Source organism: Taeniopygia guttata, chromosome Z (genome assembly GCF_048771995.1).
Source record: "Taeniopygia guttata chromosome Z, bTaeGut7.mat, whole genome shotgun sequence".
NCBI classification, from domain to species: Eukaryota; Metazoa; Chordata; class Aves; order Passeriformes; family Estrildidae; genus Taeniopygia; species Taeniopygia guttata.
This window is the reverse complement of record NC_133063.1, coordinates 23,195,556-23,212,568: the sequence shown is the minus strand read 5'-3', so window position 1 is coordinate 23,212,568 and position 17,013 is coordinate 23,195,556.

Here is a 17,013-nt window from a genome sequence, read left to right as displayed (position 1 = left end):
TGGATTACAAGGACTGTGTTCAGTGACTCAGTCAAGATTTTTAAACAAGTGCTAGAGCAAAGGATTATGACGTGGCTCAATTTTCATCTAATTCTTTAATACAGTTGTTAAATTAGGTAGAGGTTAAGAATGCAACTCAGGAAGATCCTCTATTGTAAATAACAATTCAGAAAATAAAATTAACTACACTGTGTGTGAAAGCACAAGACTTGATGGCTTTTGAGGGAGAGAAGGAAAGGGGCAGGATTTGCTTGCTTCAATACAGATAAATGTCTCCTGATAAGTTTTGTGCCTGTTTTCTAATGAATGGGCTCATAGAAAGAGATTATCTACCCCTGAAAGAATTAAATACTGATCCTCCGTAGTGTTTGGCAATGTGGCCTAAAACTCTGAATTAATTTTCTAGCTCTGACATGGTTTGTGTTGGGTGTAGCAGATCATTAAAAGACATATAGTACTGTAGTTCAACTGGAAAACTTGTTTCTTTTGCTCTGTCCTAGACTCTGAGATTAAGAGTTTCTGCTGCTTAATGTGATTGCATAGATTACTAAACTTGTGGGGCAGAGCAGTGAGAGCTTTCTCTTCTGAAGTTATCAGCAGTTTTGCTCTGGAGTGGTTATGTAGGGGGAGAAAGAAGGAAGATTGTAATTTATAATCTAGTTTTATGACACTTTAAAGATTTCCCTTGCTGGTTTAGGAGTATCACAATGACTAGAAGATAGACCAAATAGGAGTTTATCCTTTTCCTATTTTACAGCAATATGTATTCTGTTGTAGAGGCAAGTAGATGTTGTGTCAAAGGTTTCACAAAGTAAAGGTAAACATCACAGACAAGTGTGTTATGTGTATCCAGACAGGGAGGGTGAGCTAAAAGTGGCCCAATATATGTGCCCAGAGTGTCAAAGCACAAAGTCCAGGTTGAGTCAAGTCACTAGTGCTGAACCCTACAGATCAATACTGGGGCTAGTAAAATTCAGCTCTTCTATGGTGACCTGAATGGTGGGATATATTGTGCTCTGGACAAGTGATTGATAAACTGGCTGATTGCTGCCATTACAAGATTGAGAAAGGGGCAAACAGGAACCTCATTTATTTCAACAAAGTACAAAAGCCTGCACCTGTGGGAAAAATAATCCCATGCACCAGTAATATGTATGGGACCACAGAGCTGGGAAGCAGCCCTGCAGAGAAGGCCCAAGAGTTCATGGTGGACACAAGCTGACCACAAGGCAGCAATACACAATTCCTGCAAAAAAGGCCAGGAGTGTCTTTAATCTGCATTAGGCAAAGTACTGACAGCAGGTCTAGGGAAGTGATGCTGTCCTTAGTCAGTGCTTGTGTGATTGCATCTGCAGTGCTGGGACCAGTTCTGGGATATCCAGAGTAAGGCTGTTACAGACTCACTGGAATGAGTGTGGTGCAGGACTACACAGAAGATTAAGGGACAGGAGTATCATTCATACTGAGACCTAGGGAAGTTCCTTCTGTCCACCAGATCAGGCTCAAGGAAGTTCTGAGCCTTGAAGAGGTAGAAACTACGTCGTTATTAATTCCCAGCTTTCTGGAGAGTTAGGAGGCAGTGCACACAAAGTGAACACCTGAAATTTCCTCTGAAGACAAGACATTTTTTTTTAAGTGTGAAGATGGTCAAACATTGCAATAAGTTGTTCAGGAATTTGTTAAGCTATTCTTGGTGATTTTTAAAATCGGACTGGACATGATCCTGAGTGATCTATTCTGGCTGACTTTCCTTGAGCAGAGGGTTTTGACTAGATGATCTCAAGTGTTCCACCCCAAATGATTCTGTGTTTCTGTGAGATGGTCGTCAGTGAGACTTTTGCCCCATTCACCATAGGATGTGGAGCTTCTATATGTGTTCTTACAAGGACAGAGACCTATCTGGATTTGCACAGTATTTTTTTGTTTCTTTTCTTGGGTTTTGGTGCTTTTTTGGTTGTTTGTTTAATATCAGTTCATATCTCATATTAGTATTAAACAACACTTAGTCTGATGGTGGGTTTAAGAGCAATATTTCAAGTTACAGTTGTGTTTGCTCCTAGGCACCCCCTTCTCCTTTTTCAAATCGTTTAGCCCAATGTTGTACCCTCCCCTGTTCCAATCCATCAACCTAAGTACCTATCCCCTTTTCCAGCCCCTTCTGTGTCAATCTCTGTAGTCCTACCCTTTTTCCTCATCAATCAGTGTAAACCCTATCCATTTCTTCAGAAATTTCCCTGCCATTTATGTAACCCCTGCATTCTCATTGGTTGTACAAGGATTTTCTCTTCCCCCTTATCCCCTCATTGATCATGGTGTACTCCTTCCCTGAGAATTGATTGTAATCTCCACCCCTGTTACCACCTCCCTTTATAAATTGCTGTACAGCCCTATTCAGGGCTCTTGTCGCTGCCTGCCTTTGAGTTTGCCTCTGTTTGCTGCAGTGTGTCATCTCTCCTCTCTTTGTACGTGTCTCCAAGCTGCCTTTATTCCATCCCCTGTTCGGTGGAATAAAGGCAGTTTGGAGATGCATACAAGGGCCCTTCTCTTTTCCTTTGCCACAGCCCTCGGTGTGGATTGCTTCATCAGTTGATTTCAGCAATAAGAAGTCCCAGCTTGTGGCCAAACCACTGCCCTCTGCCAGCCGGTGGCTGAGGTGGGGAGTGCCCACTCATGGCGCGCGTCCAAGGGAGGAAGCGAGAGCCAGCCGGCTGAAAGTTTCTCTCCCCTGGGGCTGGACACAGTGTCAACTCAGCAACTAATACTCTGTGTATGGCTCACTCCATGATTGTAGTTCTTTTCATGGTAACAGTGATAAAACATTTCAAATAGAAATTGTGATTCTCACATGCTCTGTGAATTGCTATTTAGAGTAGCTGGACTGCTAAATTCATAGACTCTTGTCTTTGAGATTATATGAATTAGGACAGATTTGGAGATTAAGAAATTCAGGTATTGTCCAAAATAGGGATGGTTTAAGACTTTTTGAAAGTTATGTCTTCTAACTAGCATGATTACTTTTAGAAACATATCCTACTGTAAACAAGACTGTCCAACTAAATAGAACAAACATTGTAATTCATCGGTGAACCAGGAGTAAGTTTCTAAAACTAAGTACATTGCCATGTATGGCTAGTCCGAATGAATTATCCAAAAGTTTACTGGGGCTGCTGCCAAGCAAATATATAGAATTCCATGAGTTACAAGAGAGTGACTGTAATTAACTATTACAGGTGAGACTAAAGTGATCTAAACTTTCTTAGTTATTCTGTGTTTTTAATCTCAAAACCAAGACTGCAAACTGCATTTTCACTCATTTGAAGTGGAAGGATGATGATAAGGTAACCTCAGCCTCTGTCTAGACAGTGAAAGCAAGCCACTGTTAAAAAAAGTTTTTGTTTGAAAACTTCTCTAAATTTAATAGCTTAAATTTACTTGCAATGGCAAGAGTACGTTCTTTCTGGTATCTTGAATACTGAGAAAGAGGAAAATAGGAACTTTGTTTTGCATGTGGCTACCATAAATATCATTACTTAAAACTTTAAAATATTTTGTATACATGCTTGGTTTCTGAGGTCTCTTTTGCACATGATTAGAAGTATCTGAGCAAAATTACCTGAAATATGTTGGCGAATTCATATAGGAGATAAAGAAGATTACATTGCTGGTGTATTTTATTCTAGTCAAGTTAATGACCTGCATTTGAAGAGCTTTGTAAATCAGTTATTTGCATCTACCAGAACACAAGGACTTACAGTTGATGACTGTTTAGGCACAAAATCTGGAAACAAATCTGGTAGTGGAAACATTGCGGTGTGTAATAGGTGGTGTGGTTTAACCCCATCTCGCAACTAGGCCACAAAGGGCCGCTGTTTTACTCTCTTTTGGTGGGAGGATTGAGAGAATTGTAACAGTGAAAAAACCTTAGGACTGAGATAACTACAGTTTAATAAGTAAAGCAAAAGTCACATATGCAAAGAAAGCAAATCAGGGAATTCATTCACCCCTTCCCATGAGCAGGTAGGTGTTCAACCAGCCCCAGGAGAACAGGTTTCTATCACATGTAATGATAACTTGTGAAGAGAAGCCAAACACTCTGAACATCCTTCACTTCCTCCTTCTTCCCTAAACTATATATGTAAAGCATGATGCCATCTGGGGTCACCTGTCCTGGCTGTGTCCGCTCCCAACTCCTTGTGCACCTCCAGCCTGCTCACTGGCGGGCTGAGAAGCAAAAAGCCCTTTGCTATTGTTGAGATAGGGGGTGGTCTCTGCTACTGTGCCTGCCTGCAGAGAGGGGACCAGAGGAAACATCCTCAAGCTGACACACAGGAGATTCAGATTAGATACAAGAAAACAATTTTAGTGTGGTCAGGAACTATACCAGGCTGCTGAGAGAGGTGGTAGAGTCAACATCCCTAGAGGTACTTAAAAGGCACCTGGATCTGGCACTGGGTGATGTGGTTTAGTGGTGACCATGGCAATGTTGGTTGGACTGGATGATCTTAAAAGTCTTTTCCAATCTTGATAATTCTGTGATGCTATGAGAACACAGAAGAACCTTCATTGCATTAGTCAATATCCCTCCACATAGTTTGATGACTGCTTCTGAAAACTGTAAAGCACTTTTAAGGTTTGCAAGGGAGACCAAGAAACAGCATATTAAAAAATTCTTGAGTAGCTTCTTAGACTGGGCTAAGACATTTGGTCTTTTTCATGCCTTAGTGGCCAGCTCTGACTTCTAAACAGAAAAAAATTTCATTAGACTTGTGTCATTCTGAAACCTAATGAATCTCACTTGCTTAGCTCTGCTCACATAACTAGTGTCAGAATTTTGAAGAAAATAATCAAAAAACCTAAACAAAATATCTGTTTAACTATTCCCAGAATGGTAACTTCAGTATTCAGAAAATGTCCAGTAGAGCTTTTTAGCAAATCAGGCAAAGAAAAAAAGAGTGGTTTTTCTACTACACCAGTAAAAAAATATTCTAACTCCAAAAGGCTCTTTTTTGAGCTTTGTTTATCTTTTTAAGACTTTGCTTATCTGTCGCTATAGGACATGAGAATGCACAACGCGAGCCACTTGCCACTTTGCAAGGTAAAAGAGAGAGTTTATTTTCTGACTCCAACTTTTATACTTTTCCAAAGGTGACAGTGGATTGGAGAGTGAATGGGCCACCTCTCCAAAGACATTGGACAAACCACTAGTACATCAAGTCTCTCCACCCCCATGAAGGAATGCAAAACAACACGTTATTTACAGAAACTGTGTGGGAAAGTTTCCCAATAGAATGTAAACTCAGAAGGCTTTAGAAAACTCAAGAATCAGGGTGACACTTATCAGCTCAAGTACTCAAAAACTGTTCTGCTGAAAAATGCAGTAAGATCCATAAGGTAGGGTGGACTTACTACTGCTGCAAATGAATTAATAATATCTAACTGCTTTTGCAATTGTTTTCCATAGCTTTCATAGTCTTTCCTATAGGCTTCATGATTTCAGTGAGGGTACATGGCTGTCTAACCATGTGAACATGATGAGAAATGTGGACTGGATAAAGCTTGATATAGTAGCACATCTGTCCCAAATGCTGGAGTTAAGACATATTTGTCAGCTAAATACAAAAGCTACATAAATAATGGAGAATGGGAAACACATAGGTAAATTATAGCACATTGTTACTTAGTCAAAGCACTCAGTGTCCAGGAATACAAGAAGTATATTCCCATAATAATAAAAATTAATAAAAAGGGGAAAAGTTATTTACACATTCCAGTTAGGTGTTTTTATTCAATTAGCTTTGCACTAGTGTTGTTTCCTATTCTGCTAGAATATATTATTATTCTTGTTTGCTACATGCTAATGAAGATTATTATATCATGAAGTCAATTTCAAGAGAAGTCACAGAAAGAAGAAATTAAATTGGTGCAGGATAGTTTATGGAAAAAAAATTGTGTGATAGGTTTAGTGAACATTCCATTGGTATGTACTACCTTAATTATAAAAATTAACATGTAATTATAAAAATGTCTTTTGGAGTCCTTTGGAATTTACTCTTCAATTTCAGTGTTTGAGGAAGCTTGTGTTTTGCATATTGTTTTGTGATGGCATTTGATAGTTAAAGAAATCTCAATTCGAGATTATATCCCTTGTGTACATAGAGGGCAGTATTAAAGTTGGTATGGTCACAGTGACTAGGTTGGCTTAGTTTTGAAAAGTTATCAAGCTAAACCAGACTGATAACACCAATGAAGTTAATTCTTCCATTTGTTGGTTTGTGTACTTTGTTTATATGTAGTCAGTGTCTGCCAGTTCTGTGCTCAGCAGAACTGACCTGGGCTCAGTAGGGCTGAATGCTGTTATTCTGCGCTCTGTGGAAAAAGTGTGAAATCTTACACGCAGTGAATGGTAGGTAGTGTCTTGTTTATAAGACTTTGTTGTTTGAATAATTGAGACTTACTTTGAAGACATTTCATTAATCCTGAAGTCCACAGTGGTTTTCATGGATTGCCTTGTGCATCCCATATGTATTCTGTTGTCCTTCACTTTCATATTGAAACTATCAAAGTGCTAGCTATTTGTTTTATCCCATAACTTTTTCACATTATGTATGTCAGACAATATATTTTCCTTGCATTTCTATTTTATGATTTGGTTTAGAAAGTTGTATTTGTAATGTGTTACATAGAATTAGAAATAGGGAGAATTTACTTTTTGGGGTGAGGAATAAAAACCATTATAAAAATGTGCTCATTAGGTCCATTATTATTTGTCTGAATAATATTGTCCTTTTAGAATAGTGTTTAACATCACTTGTAGATTGTAAAATAGCATTATTAGGAAAATGGCATATTGCTTATTTTAACATGAGCCATGTGTTTTACTGTGGAGATTCTTCAGAGTGTTTGGGTAAAGCTCTACTGAAAGACTTATATCCTCAGCAATCTGAAAAATAAGTTCACTTAATGAGATATCTGAAGGGACTACCTATGTGTGTGCCCAACTGGAGTACAACCTACAGGTACCAGAGCTCGATTTTAAATACTCAAGGTAGAAGCAACTGCATTTATCCAACTTGTGCATGTTCAGGCAACTTGAGACGAAGTGTTCAATGCAGATCTCAGGTAATTCAGAGCTTTAACTTCCATTAAAAAGCAAAGTCTTCTGTGATTCCCCTATCTGGCATTCAAAGTGTTTATTTGTTACTATTACAGGGAGCCAGGTCTAGTTGAAGTAAGTAAATTCTCTTCAGAAAGGATATTATTCTCTTACTTCAGAGAGTAAGAGTAACTAAGATTGACAAACTGGGGCACTGAGATCCTCTTCTTCCCCTCCCTCTGCATATCCTTCTGAACTATTAAATTAACTAGACTCTCGTGGCTACATGATTTAACAATACAAGAATATGCAGTTTCTGCTCTCTTAAATTATGATCCTAATGGGAATTTATTTCTTCAAGCAGTAATTTAATTTGCTGAGATCAGCATATTCATAGCAGAAATTGAAGTAAAATTGCAACTGTCAGCATCTGATGCAGAGCAATATAATCATTATATCTTCTTGTTCTCTTTGCAGAGGGAAAGCAGCAATGAAGATTATTTACTTGTTTTAACACTTCCAGTTCAGCCTTGTTGCTTGTTATTAAAAAATTACGTGCTTGAACAAAATTCACTTTTCTTTCTACATTATTAGCCTCAGATTTTCCCTGTATAAAGCTTCTTACAAATCAGATTTACTGTTTTCACAGGCTAAAGAGGGAACAAAATCTGAAACATGGCAGGTCAGCATACCCTTTTTTCCTTGGCAAATCAAAACATTGTAGTGGTGTACAGTTCACCAGTGCCAGAGCTCTTGACAGGTGTATAGTACCACACAATAGTTGTGTCCCCATTCCCAGCAGGAAGCTGAGTCTCTGTCAGGTGCTGTGTACATAGTGGGTCCTTGAAAAGCTGTGGAAAGCATCACATACTGATGCTGCATGTTTGGCAGGGATTCAAAAGGTTGGGTGTTCTGCATTAAAATTATTGTTGAAGTCTCAATAACAGGCCTGAAGTTGACAAGAAAATTGAAATTTGTAGCTGTTCTTGCCGTTCTCAAAATGGTGAGATGAGCCATTTCATCATTTAGGTTGTTCTTTTTGCCCCCTCACTTAGTTCTTCCTTCTCATTGCTTTTGTATTATCATGGTTTTTATCTTCAGAATACTGCAAATGTATTCAAATTGATTTTGATTATCAACTTTTTTGGAAAGGTTGGAACAACCTCTGGGTACTATTGGAAGTATTCTTGCTTATCTTGGTCCTGAGTTTTCCTGTGAAATAACATGTTTGTACACTGAAGTTAATGAAAAATTAGGATATGGTCTTGGTTGTCTTTTTTTTTTGCAACATTCACTAATGACCACCTTAATTCCTGGCTAATTTAAGTCATCCATTGAGGCATAATTTTAGACTTTTATTACAGACAAGTTTATAGTATCTAAATTTAACAGTAGACAACACTGTGCTTCCACATAACAAGACAATGTTAGAGTGTGGCTTCACTGGCCCCATGTTGGGCTTCTCCCTGGGGACCCCCTTGATGGGGGAAACCCTCCTGGAGCAGTTCTGTGTCAGGAATGAGAAATGCATTGGACTTTCTCAGTCTTCAGCTCCAGTTTATTTATTTTCAGCAACTTATCAAAACTTTAGCAGGCTGTCTGCACCAGACTCTGTGTGCAGGAAAAACAGCACAAAAATGGCCCCAGATGTACAGTTTCAAGGTCTTTTAAGGCTGAACTAAAACTAAACTACCCAATCAAGAAATGACACCTAGATTATTTTCCCTTTTAACCCAATAACTGATCCCTCAAGACCTGCAATGCAGACTTCTCCAATTGCAAGATACCACCTAAACCCATGAAGAAGAAGGAAGAAGAAGAAAAGTTTATAATGAAGGAAGAAGAAGGAAGAAGAAGGAACTTGAGACAACACCCTATACCCTCCATCTTGTTTTATATCTGTTGCTTTTGAGGCTGTGACAGAAATTAAGAGACTCCATCTTCATAAGGCAAAGAATGAATTTTATTAACAAGCAGCATTCCTCTTTTATAACCAGGATCGCTAAGGTGAAATGTGATTGGTCTCAAAGCCTTTCACACCATTGGTGCACTATGAACAGCACACTGTGGTAGAATGTATCTTTAAACAACATGAACAGAAAGAGAGATAATAATTTTTTTTCATTCCTTCTCCTAACTTTCCCAGGCTAGGCCTGGAAGAATTCTCTCTCTTTTCTCTCTGACTGAACTGAGAATATCCACATCAAATCTATATAGTATTGAACAAAGAAAAACAGGAAATGTTTGTAATTCTTTGAACCATTTCTGTTTAGGAGAAGGATCCCACTGCGTCAGAATGTGGAATTTGGTAAAAGACCACCTGACATAGCCATAATCATTCTCATCAGTGCATATAGTAGACTTAGAAGAGCTAAATATTGTTCTGATAATTACTAATATGCCTGTTTTATTCAGTTTTCTTTCCAGGTATATTTCCTCAGGTGAACCAGTATTCTAGCCTTTGATGTTAACTTTCAGGTAGAGCATGTCCTATCATGCCCTTGACAACATAAAGCTTTGCTCTTGACTACACTTTACTTTGTACTTACCTTCTTTTGCTCAAGCTGACGGTCTGGTCTGAAAATGGATGAAAATTATTGATATGACCTCTGGAAAGTTGATGTTTTAATTTCAGAGAGATTATGGAGAGAGACTATGATGATATTGTGACATTAAGAGGGGTAGAATGTATTACAAAGATAAACATTCTTAAAAATCTTTGATACGTTCTAACACCAAAATCTTACTTCACTGTTTTACAGTCACAAATTAGAGAGAAGAGATAATTCTGTGTCATTAATGTAGTATCTGAGTGTGTGCTTCCAGACTACTTCAGGTTGTTTACAAAATTTGTGATAGAACAGAAAATTATCTTCAGAAAGGAGTTTATTCTATTTATTTAAATAACTGACTTTGACATCCCTAGATGATGAGTCATCTGTCTTCACTGTTGACTAGATTAACACTGGAAAGACAAATTAAGGATGATTAAATGAAGCCTCTTGAAGTTCTATCCATGATCCAAAAGAAGTCTAAACCAATAATAAGATAAAGGCTTAATAAAAAGACCAAAGCAAGTAATAAAAATAACTGTATACATGTATGAGAGAATGTCCTAGTATAACCGAAATAAGTTAAACAGAGAAAATTTTGAGTCTTGAAAAAGGCAAAGAGATCTATCAGATGCATAAGAAAACCAATACTCTTTTATTCACTAAATTAGGTTAAGAGCAAACATACTTAAAGTAGAGGAGAAATAGCATATACTGTGTCCTGGGGTCACCTGGACTCAGTATCCCCATTTGCTGGTTTAACCCAGAAATAAGTTTTGCACCTTTAAGACTTGTTCCAAGAGTGAAATGGGAGAGAGAAAAAGCATGAAGTTGGTTTTCAGAAACTGCACTTGCTCCCCCACATCCTTCTCCTGGACTGTGTTGTCTGAAGAGCAGACAGCGGGACAGAGCTCTCCTTTGCTTTTTAGTTGGTTTTAGCTAGCTGATGCAAAGAACTTCCCTGGATTGTGGTTTTGATTTTTCTTGGAACTGTTTGAACCTGCTCTGGACTGAAAACCAAAAGAGCACCAGGAATTCCCACCTGAGGCCCGCTGGGCCTGAGCCGTGGCATTTTCCAGCGCCGGAGGGACTGAGAAGAGGCTGTGCGAGCTGAGCTACAGCCCATGGAGGGGACTTTCTGAGTTTGTCATCTCTAGTTGAAATATTCTTCATTGTGGAATATTACATTGACAAATTACTCTGTAAATGTAGGCAACTAAGAGAAGTAAGTTCAATTGTATTCAGTAAATGTGGAGAAAAGTCAAAGGACTCTGTGCACAACATGAATCAAGCAAAAGCCATTTATTGTGCTTCTAGGCATTGTTTATATTTACTTTTTATCTTGGTCTACGTAGTCAAACATTGATTGGTTGTTTCGCTTTGTCCATGCATCTCTTGATTGGTAGCTCTATTTTGTCCATGAAGCAAGCATACATCTTTTTCTTAATCTAATTGGTAGATGCTGTGTCATTTTACTCAGGTTGATGCCGCTTTGTCTGTCAGCAACTTTTCTGCTTCTTTCTTCTTGCAGTGTCAGCTTTTTTTCTGCAAAGACGAATGCAGCTTTATTACAAAGATGACCTAGTTCTTTAGTTCCAGAGTGTTAGGCTGGTTCATTCAGTACATGTTCATTTTCCTGTAAATATGACCCTACAAGTAAGGTTAAATGGTTTTACTAAAACTTCAAGGTATAAGATGATATTAGATAAAACCTTTTGTCCATATTAGAGCATTGTGGCCATGAATGTTAATGAGACTTTATGCCTCTGTGGAGGTATACATAATGCCTCAGGGCAGATAAACTATTCTTCACAACATGATGGTAGCTTTTATCTTTTAAAAATTGTTTAAAATATTTACATTAAAAAGTTTATAACATAAACTATTCACTTAGTTTCTGCCTTTTTGGAATTCCTCTCTACACATGCACACACATGTTTATGACATGTATGTCTGAAACCACATACAGGCTCATTAGAATTGTGTCAAGTGCCTATGTTTACCAGCTTGTTGATTAAATGAATGGGCAGATATTTTTAAAAATCCAGATATTCTAAAATGCTTGTTGAAGTCAGAAGAAAGTGAAACAGAAAATTCTTCCCCCCCTCAGGAAAGTATCCATATAGATATTTAGAGTCATTACATTTGATGTTTAGAACAGCGATACCTCTTGAAAAATAACATTTTGGCCAACCTATTTTGCTCTGGTTTTTTTTACCTCTTGGATCAAATGACTCTATTGCAGAGAGTTATCTTTTTTTTTTTTCTTGTGGTTGATTAAAAAAATATGTACAGTAAGAAGGATTGTAGAAAATAATATTCTCAGCCAAGAAAACAAAGTAGCATTCTTGCACATCCCATCTGAAGGTATTTATGGGTGTTAGCACAGTCTGACATTAGATCAAAATTATCACAAGTGCTTTATTCCTCTGAAAAGCCAAGTCAAAGATTTGTTTGATAGCCCTGTGGCTCTCTTAGCAATTATGTCTCATGGAATGTGTTTTGTTGCAAATCCTGTATATTAGGGAAGAATAAGACAGCAGAATATTTGTTTACAAACACTTTCCCCAAAATTATTGCTTATACTGTTGTAGGGATAAAGAAAGCAAAGAAAACTGTGATCTGGCCACTAATTGGGAATACAGTACAGACTAGGGAAACACAAGGACGTATTAAAGTTTGAAAGATTTTTAGGAAGTCACTAGTCTTGTTGTTCAGTGGTTTTGATTAGACTTTGCTCTAAAAGAAGCTGGGAAGAACGCACTATAATACACAATACCTATTGGTGACTTTCAAAACACTGAATATTTCAGAGAAGCATCTAATACATACTCAAAACTTTTCCAATAAACAAATACTAAGTAAATTCTGATGCTGAAGAAAATGTTAAATATCCTCATTTATTTCCATTCTTTTCTATGTTTTACCGGTAAGGTATGGGCTTTTTAGTTTGGTTTTTTTTTTTTCCATCACAGAGCTGCTGTATAATCTTGGTAGTAATGGATTTTGCTCTTTTGAGTGGTTCTGGAATTTTTTTGGTGGAGAGATGGGTAGCCTGCATAAGAATAATGTAGGCACACAGTTTGTGATAATTGGGAGTGGGGCTGTGGCTGACCCTCATCCGTAATGGGCTACAACTGTGCAGGACAGGTGAACAGTATTGAAGGCAATGAAACATTTAGTGCTGAGGTTACTGACCAATCACAAAAGGGTAGAGAGGGCACACAAGTGTCATGCATGTAAGAGGAAGGGTATAAAAGGTTGTACTGAAAAACAGTAAAGTGCTGAGGCTGGAAACCTTCTTTGTTGTCTGTTGAACCTCCACTATCAACTTACACAATATTTTTTTAAGGAGGAACACAGAATGTGACTATTATTCCAATTCCAGATTCTCTTAATAAGATAAAAAGAATGGTCAGACAGAAATTACATGTGGCTCTGAGGTTCATATGTAATTGATATAGACCGGTCCAGCAGTCTTCTACCTGAATATTAGTTTTCATGTGGCCATTGCTATTGCAGCAGTTTTCCAAAATAGTTTAATTAAAGTAAGTGCTTTGTGATATCATTGGCCTTCTTTTTCCTTGTTTTAGGGAGATGACACGTTATAGTAAATAGCAATTTAAAATTAGCAGATACTGAAGAATGAGCAATGTTTATTACAAGAAGCTGTAGTACCATCAGACTGCTCTATTCCCATCCTCATTTTGACACTGTGAAAAGAAATATCCTACTCCTGCACTCATTTTCTAGAATCAGACACATCATGTCTTCTTTCAGTATAGAGGCCTGACAAACACCAGAAGAATTAATTTTTGAAAGTTGTAAACTTAAAGTAAAAACAAATTTATTCTGTTAGACTTTGCATGCTTTGCACCAGAAAATGAATGAGGTGTTTATTTTTCTTTAGAAGACTACCAAAATAATTTCATAGAATGATAGAATATGCTCAGTTGGAAGGGACCCACATTTTCTTAAGTAGGGTAAGCCAGGTATGCATATTTCCTTTAATGTGCAGAGATTTCAAAGACATTTTTTGAAAATGTTGCTTTAAAAAAATGCTGACTTGCTGTAAGAAAATCAGTATCTTTTCCTTGAGAAGGTGAATTGCTAACCTAGACAAAAAATTACAGCTCAGCCTTCCACTTTGCATCTTCAACATTTGTAGAAATTTGCTTCAAAATAGGCAGTGACTCGTTGTGCCTGCACTGAGATACACTCTATGCTTGTTGCCTGCCAAGCAGCGGCACTGTTAGAAATACAACGTAGAATTCTATTGCTTTGCTCTTACTGAAGAAAAGGTTAGGAAGTCCTTAATCAACGTTCATAACTAAAGATGAGACTTTTGAATTGGGCTTCTTTTCCTTGCTAGACAAGTATTTTATCAAGTAAGCAATAGCATGTGCCATCAGAATGCACCAGAGCACTACATGGGATGATTGGTATTCATGTCCCTAATTTTAATCCTGTCATACAAAACACTTATATAAACACTCATTATATTTCAGAACCCTGTTTTTTTGTTTGTTTTTACTTTGTTTGGGGTGTAGTTGTTCTTGTTTTGTTTGTTTTTATTTTCATCAAAGCTCTGATACTAAGAAATATTTTTGTAGGAATGGGGAGCAAAGACACATGGACCTCTCTGCTGCTCTGATTAAGATTGTTTATTGTAGCAAACCAAGTCTTTTTATACTTTAAACTTTACCAAAACAAGCACCCATTGGCTGCCTGCCACTGCAGTGTCATTGTTCATGCATCCCTTTATCCCGTCAGCTCTCTGTTCATATGGTGCCCATGCATCTCCCCAGCCCATCCCTACCGCACACACAAGGTGGCTATCAACCAACTCTCTGGCCTGCAGCTGAATCCTTCCCAAGTGAAATGGGTACTTAATTCGTATTTCCCACACTTTCTGAAGTTTATAGAGCAGGTCCTGAGTCAGAAGTCTGTCCATAGGAATGTCTTTGTAGGACAGGACATGTGTCACCTGTGTTTCTGTCTGTATATTACAGACGGTGATGAATAATGCTGGAAGCATGACTGTAGGCCCTGACTGAGGTCTCCAAGAAGTTTGTAGACAGTTATTAATTGAGAATGGGTGTACTGAATCTGGTTGGGATGTAGAAAGTTTTCTTCATAACAGCCTGCAGCATATTAAGTTTTGGATCTGTCACCAAAACAATGTTGGTAATACACCAATGTTTTAGCTACTGCTGAACAGCACTTGGACAGCATCTCTGTTTCTCACTGTAGCCCCATCAGTAAGTAGGCTGGGTGTGAGCAAGAGCCTGAGACACAACCAGGACAGATGACCCAAGCTATACAAAGAGATATTCTATGTCAGGTCTTGCTTAAAAATGAAACTGGAGTGGAAGTTTTTGCTTAATAACTATTGCTTGGGTATCTCCATGGGACTATGTACAAATCACAAACAGGACAGGACTGCTGAGGAACGTATCTCGAGCCGTTTTATTTTCCAACATCAGTCTCTGTAGAGTTGTGTTTGCACTGTATATCCCCTCAATGGTTTGTCCCTCATATCCCCTCTTTGTAACCGTTTGTTCATCCCAGCTTTCCCATCAGTACCTGTATGTCCATCAAACCCCAGCCCATCCCCCTGTCTCTCCCCGGGTGATGTGTCCATCACCTGGTGACCACTGCCCTTTGTCCAGACCCTTCTCCCAGGGTCACCAGGTAACTGGACCCTGGCTGGGACTCCTCCCTCTCCCCCTCCTCAGTGGTCACTCTGAGGCCTTGCCCCCAGAGAGCCACTCGAATGTCCTTCCCCCACTGGCTGGTCAGGTTTTCCCTGCACCCTATATCTGGCTCCTCTGGGCAGGGACACCCTCTCTTGCTCGGGACTCCTTCAAGGTGACCGGTGCCTAGGGATCTTCCTGGGCCCCCATTAAACTTTGGAACTAATCCTGAAGGGAGAGCGCCTCTTTCTTCGCTTGTGGGACTAGCTCGTCTTTGGACTCACGTGGGGGCTTCTCCAGGCCCCCCGGGATTCAAGGAGAAGCCCTTCCCTCTGCCCGCCTCACCCCAGGCTGGGCTGGCTCCACGGGGAATCTGACCTGTGGATTCGAGGGGGAGATGAAGCAAGTCTCATTACATGGTTATGACAATGGGAAGATGCCAGCAGCTCACATCCCGGCAGCAGACCAAGGACTTAATGTTCCAGCATACTTTAAAAAGTTTTTGACTAATCACACAAAGCAAAAGCATATTGATGGTAATTCTAACTACTATAAACAGTGTTTGCTTAATTTGAATACAATACCTGCTTGTATGCCTTAAGATACCATGCACAGAGTTCTATTATCGAGCTTAGAACTTCCTAATATCTTGCTAGATGTACTTTTCTGCAACATAGGGAGTTATTCTGTCCAAGCATTAATACACAGACCATTGTTCTATTTGTCCTTACTTTCTACTTCTTGTATAATTTTTCTGCTGACAAATCTTATGGCTCCTGCTTAGCTCTAAACCGCAGTTCTGCTGCCTCTGAGGCCTGCCTTTTGCAACTTGCCCCAAACCTTCTGATTTTAAGGATTCCCACACCTGGGGACTGATTTGGCATCAGTGTGCTGGTGGTGAGTGATTCCTCTTGCATCACTTGAGGGTTTGGGGTTTTTTCCCTTTTATTTTTTAAGCAGTCCCTTGATTCACAAGTTCTCCAACATTTGCCCTTCCTGTTTGTCCCCCATCATGCTGAGACAAATTGAGCGAGTGACTTAGTGAGTGGATGAGTAGGGACTTATTTGCCACCCCTAGCTCTCATTCTAGCTTGTTCTCTTTTAGCACTATGGTTACACTTGTCTTTTTGTGAAGTGGCTCAGTTTCAAACAAAAACTTGGAGAATGATCTACTTATATTGCACCCTAGAGGGTTCTCTGCAACTGGAAATAGATTGGGCTTACTTCAAGTTCAAATGAGCTTAGAAATCAAATTCTTACATGTGACATGATGGCTTTGTTACTATAAAATGATAGTACATGCTCTGACCTGGACTGACAGTACATTCTCATACATGCTCTGACCTGAACTCTGCATTATCTGGATTTATTAGATAACTTTAGGTAAATAAGGTGGGCAGGGATTTAGATTTAATTTTGTTTCCTAGCAGTGAATTGAAACAGCTATGAGTCTGTAATGGGCATGTGCCAAGGTGACCAAGGTCCAACACTTGCATTTTAAATCTGACACATGCATAAGTCTGACACAATCATCACACAATTTATTTGGACAATTGGAACAGTTCTCAGGGCCTGACATCTCCTTTTTAACCTCTAGAAGTGGGCAATGTGAAGTCACAGTCACAACCTAACACTGTTTAATCCATCTGAATTAAATATCTCCAACGTAACT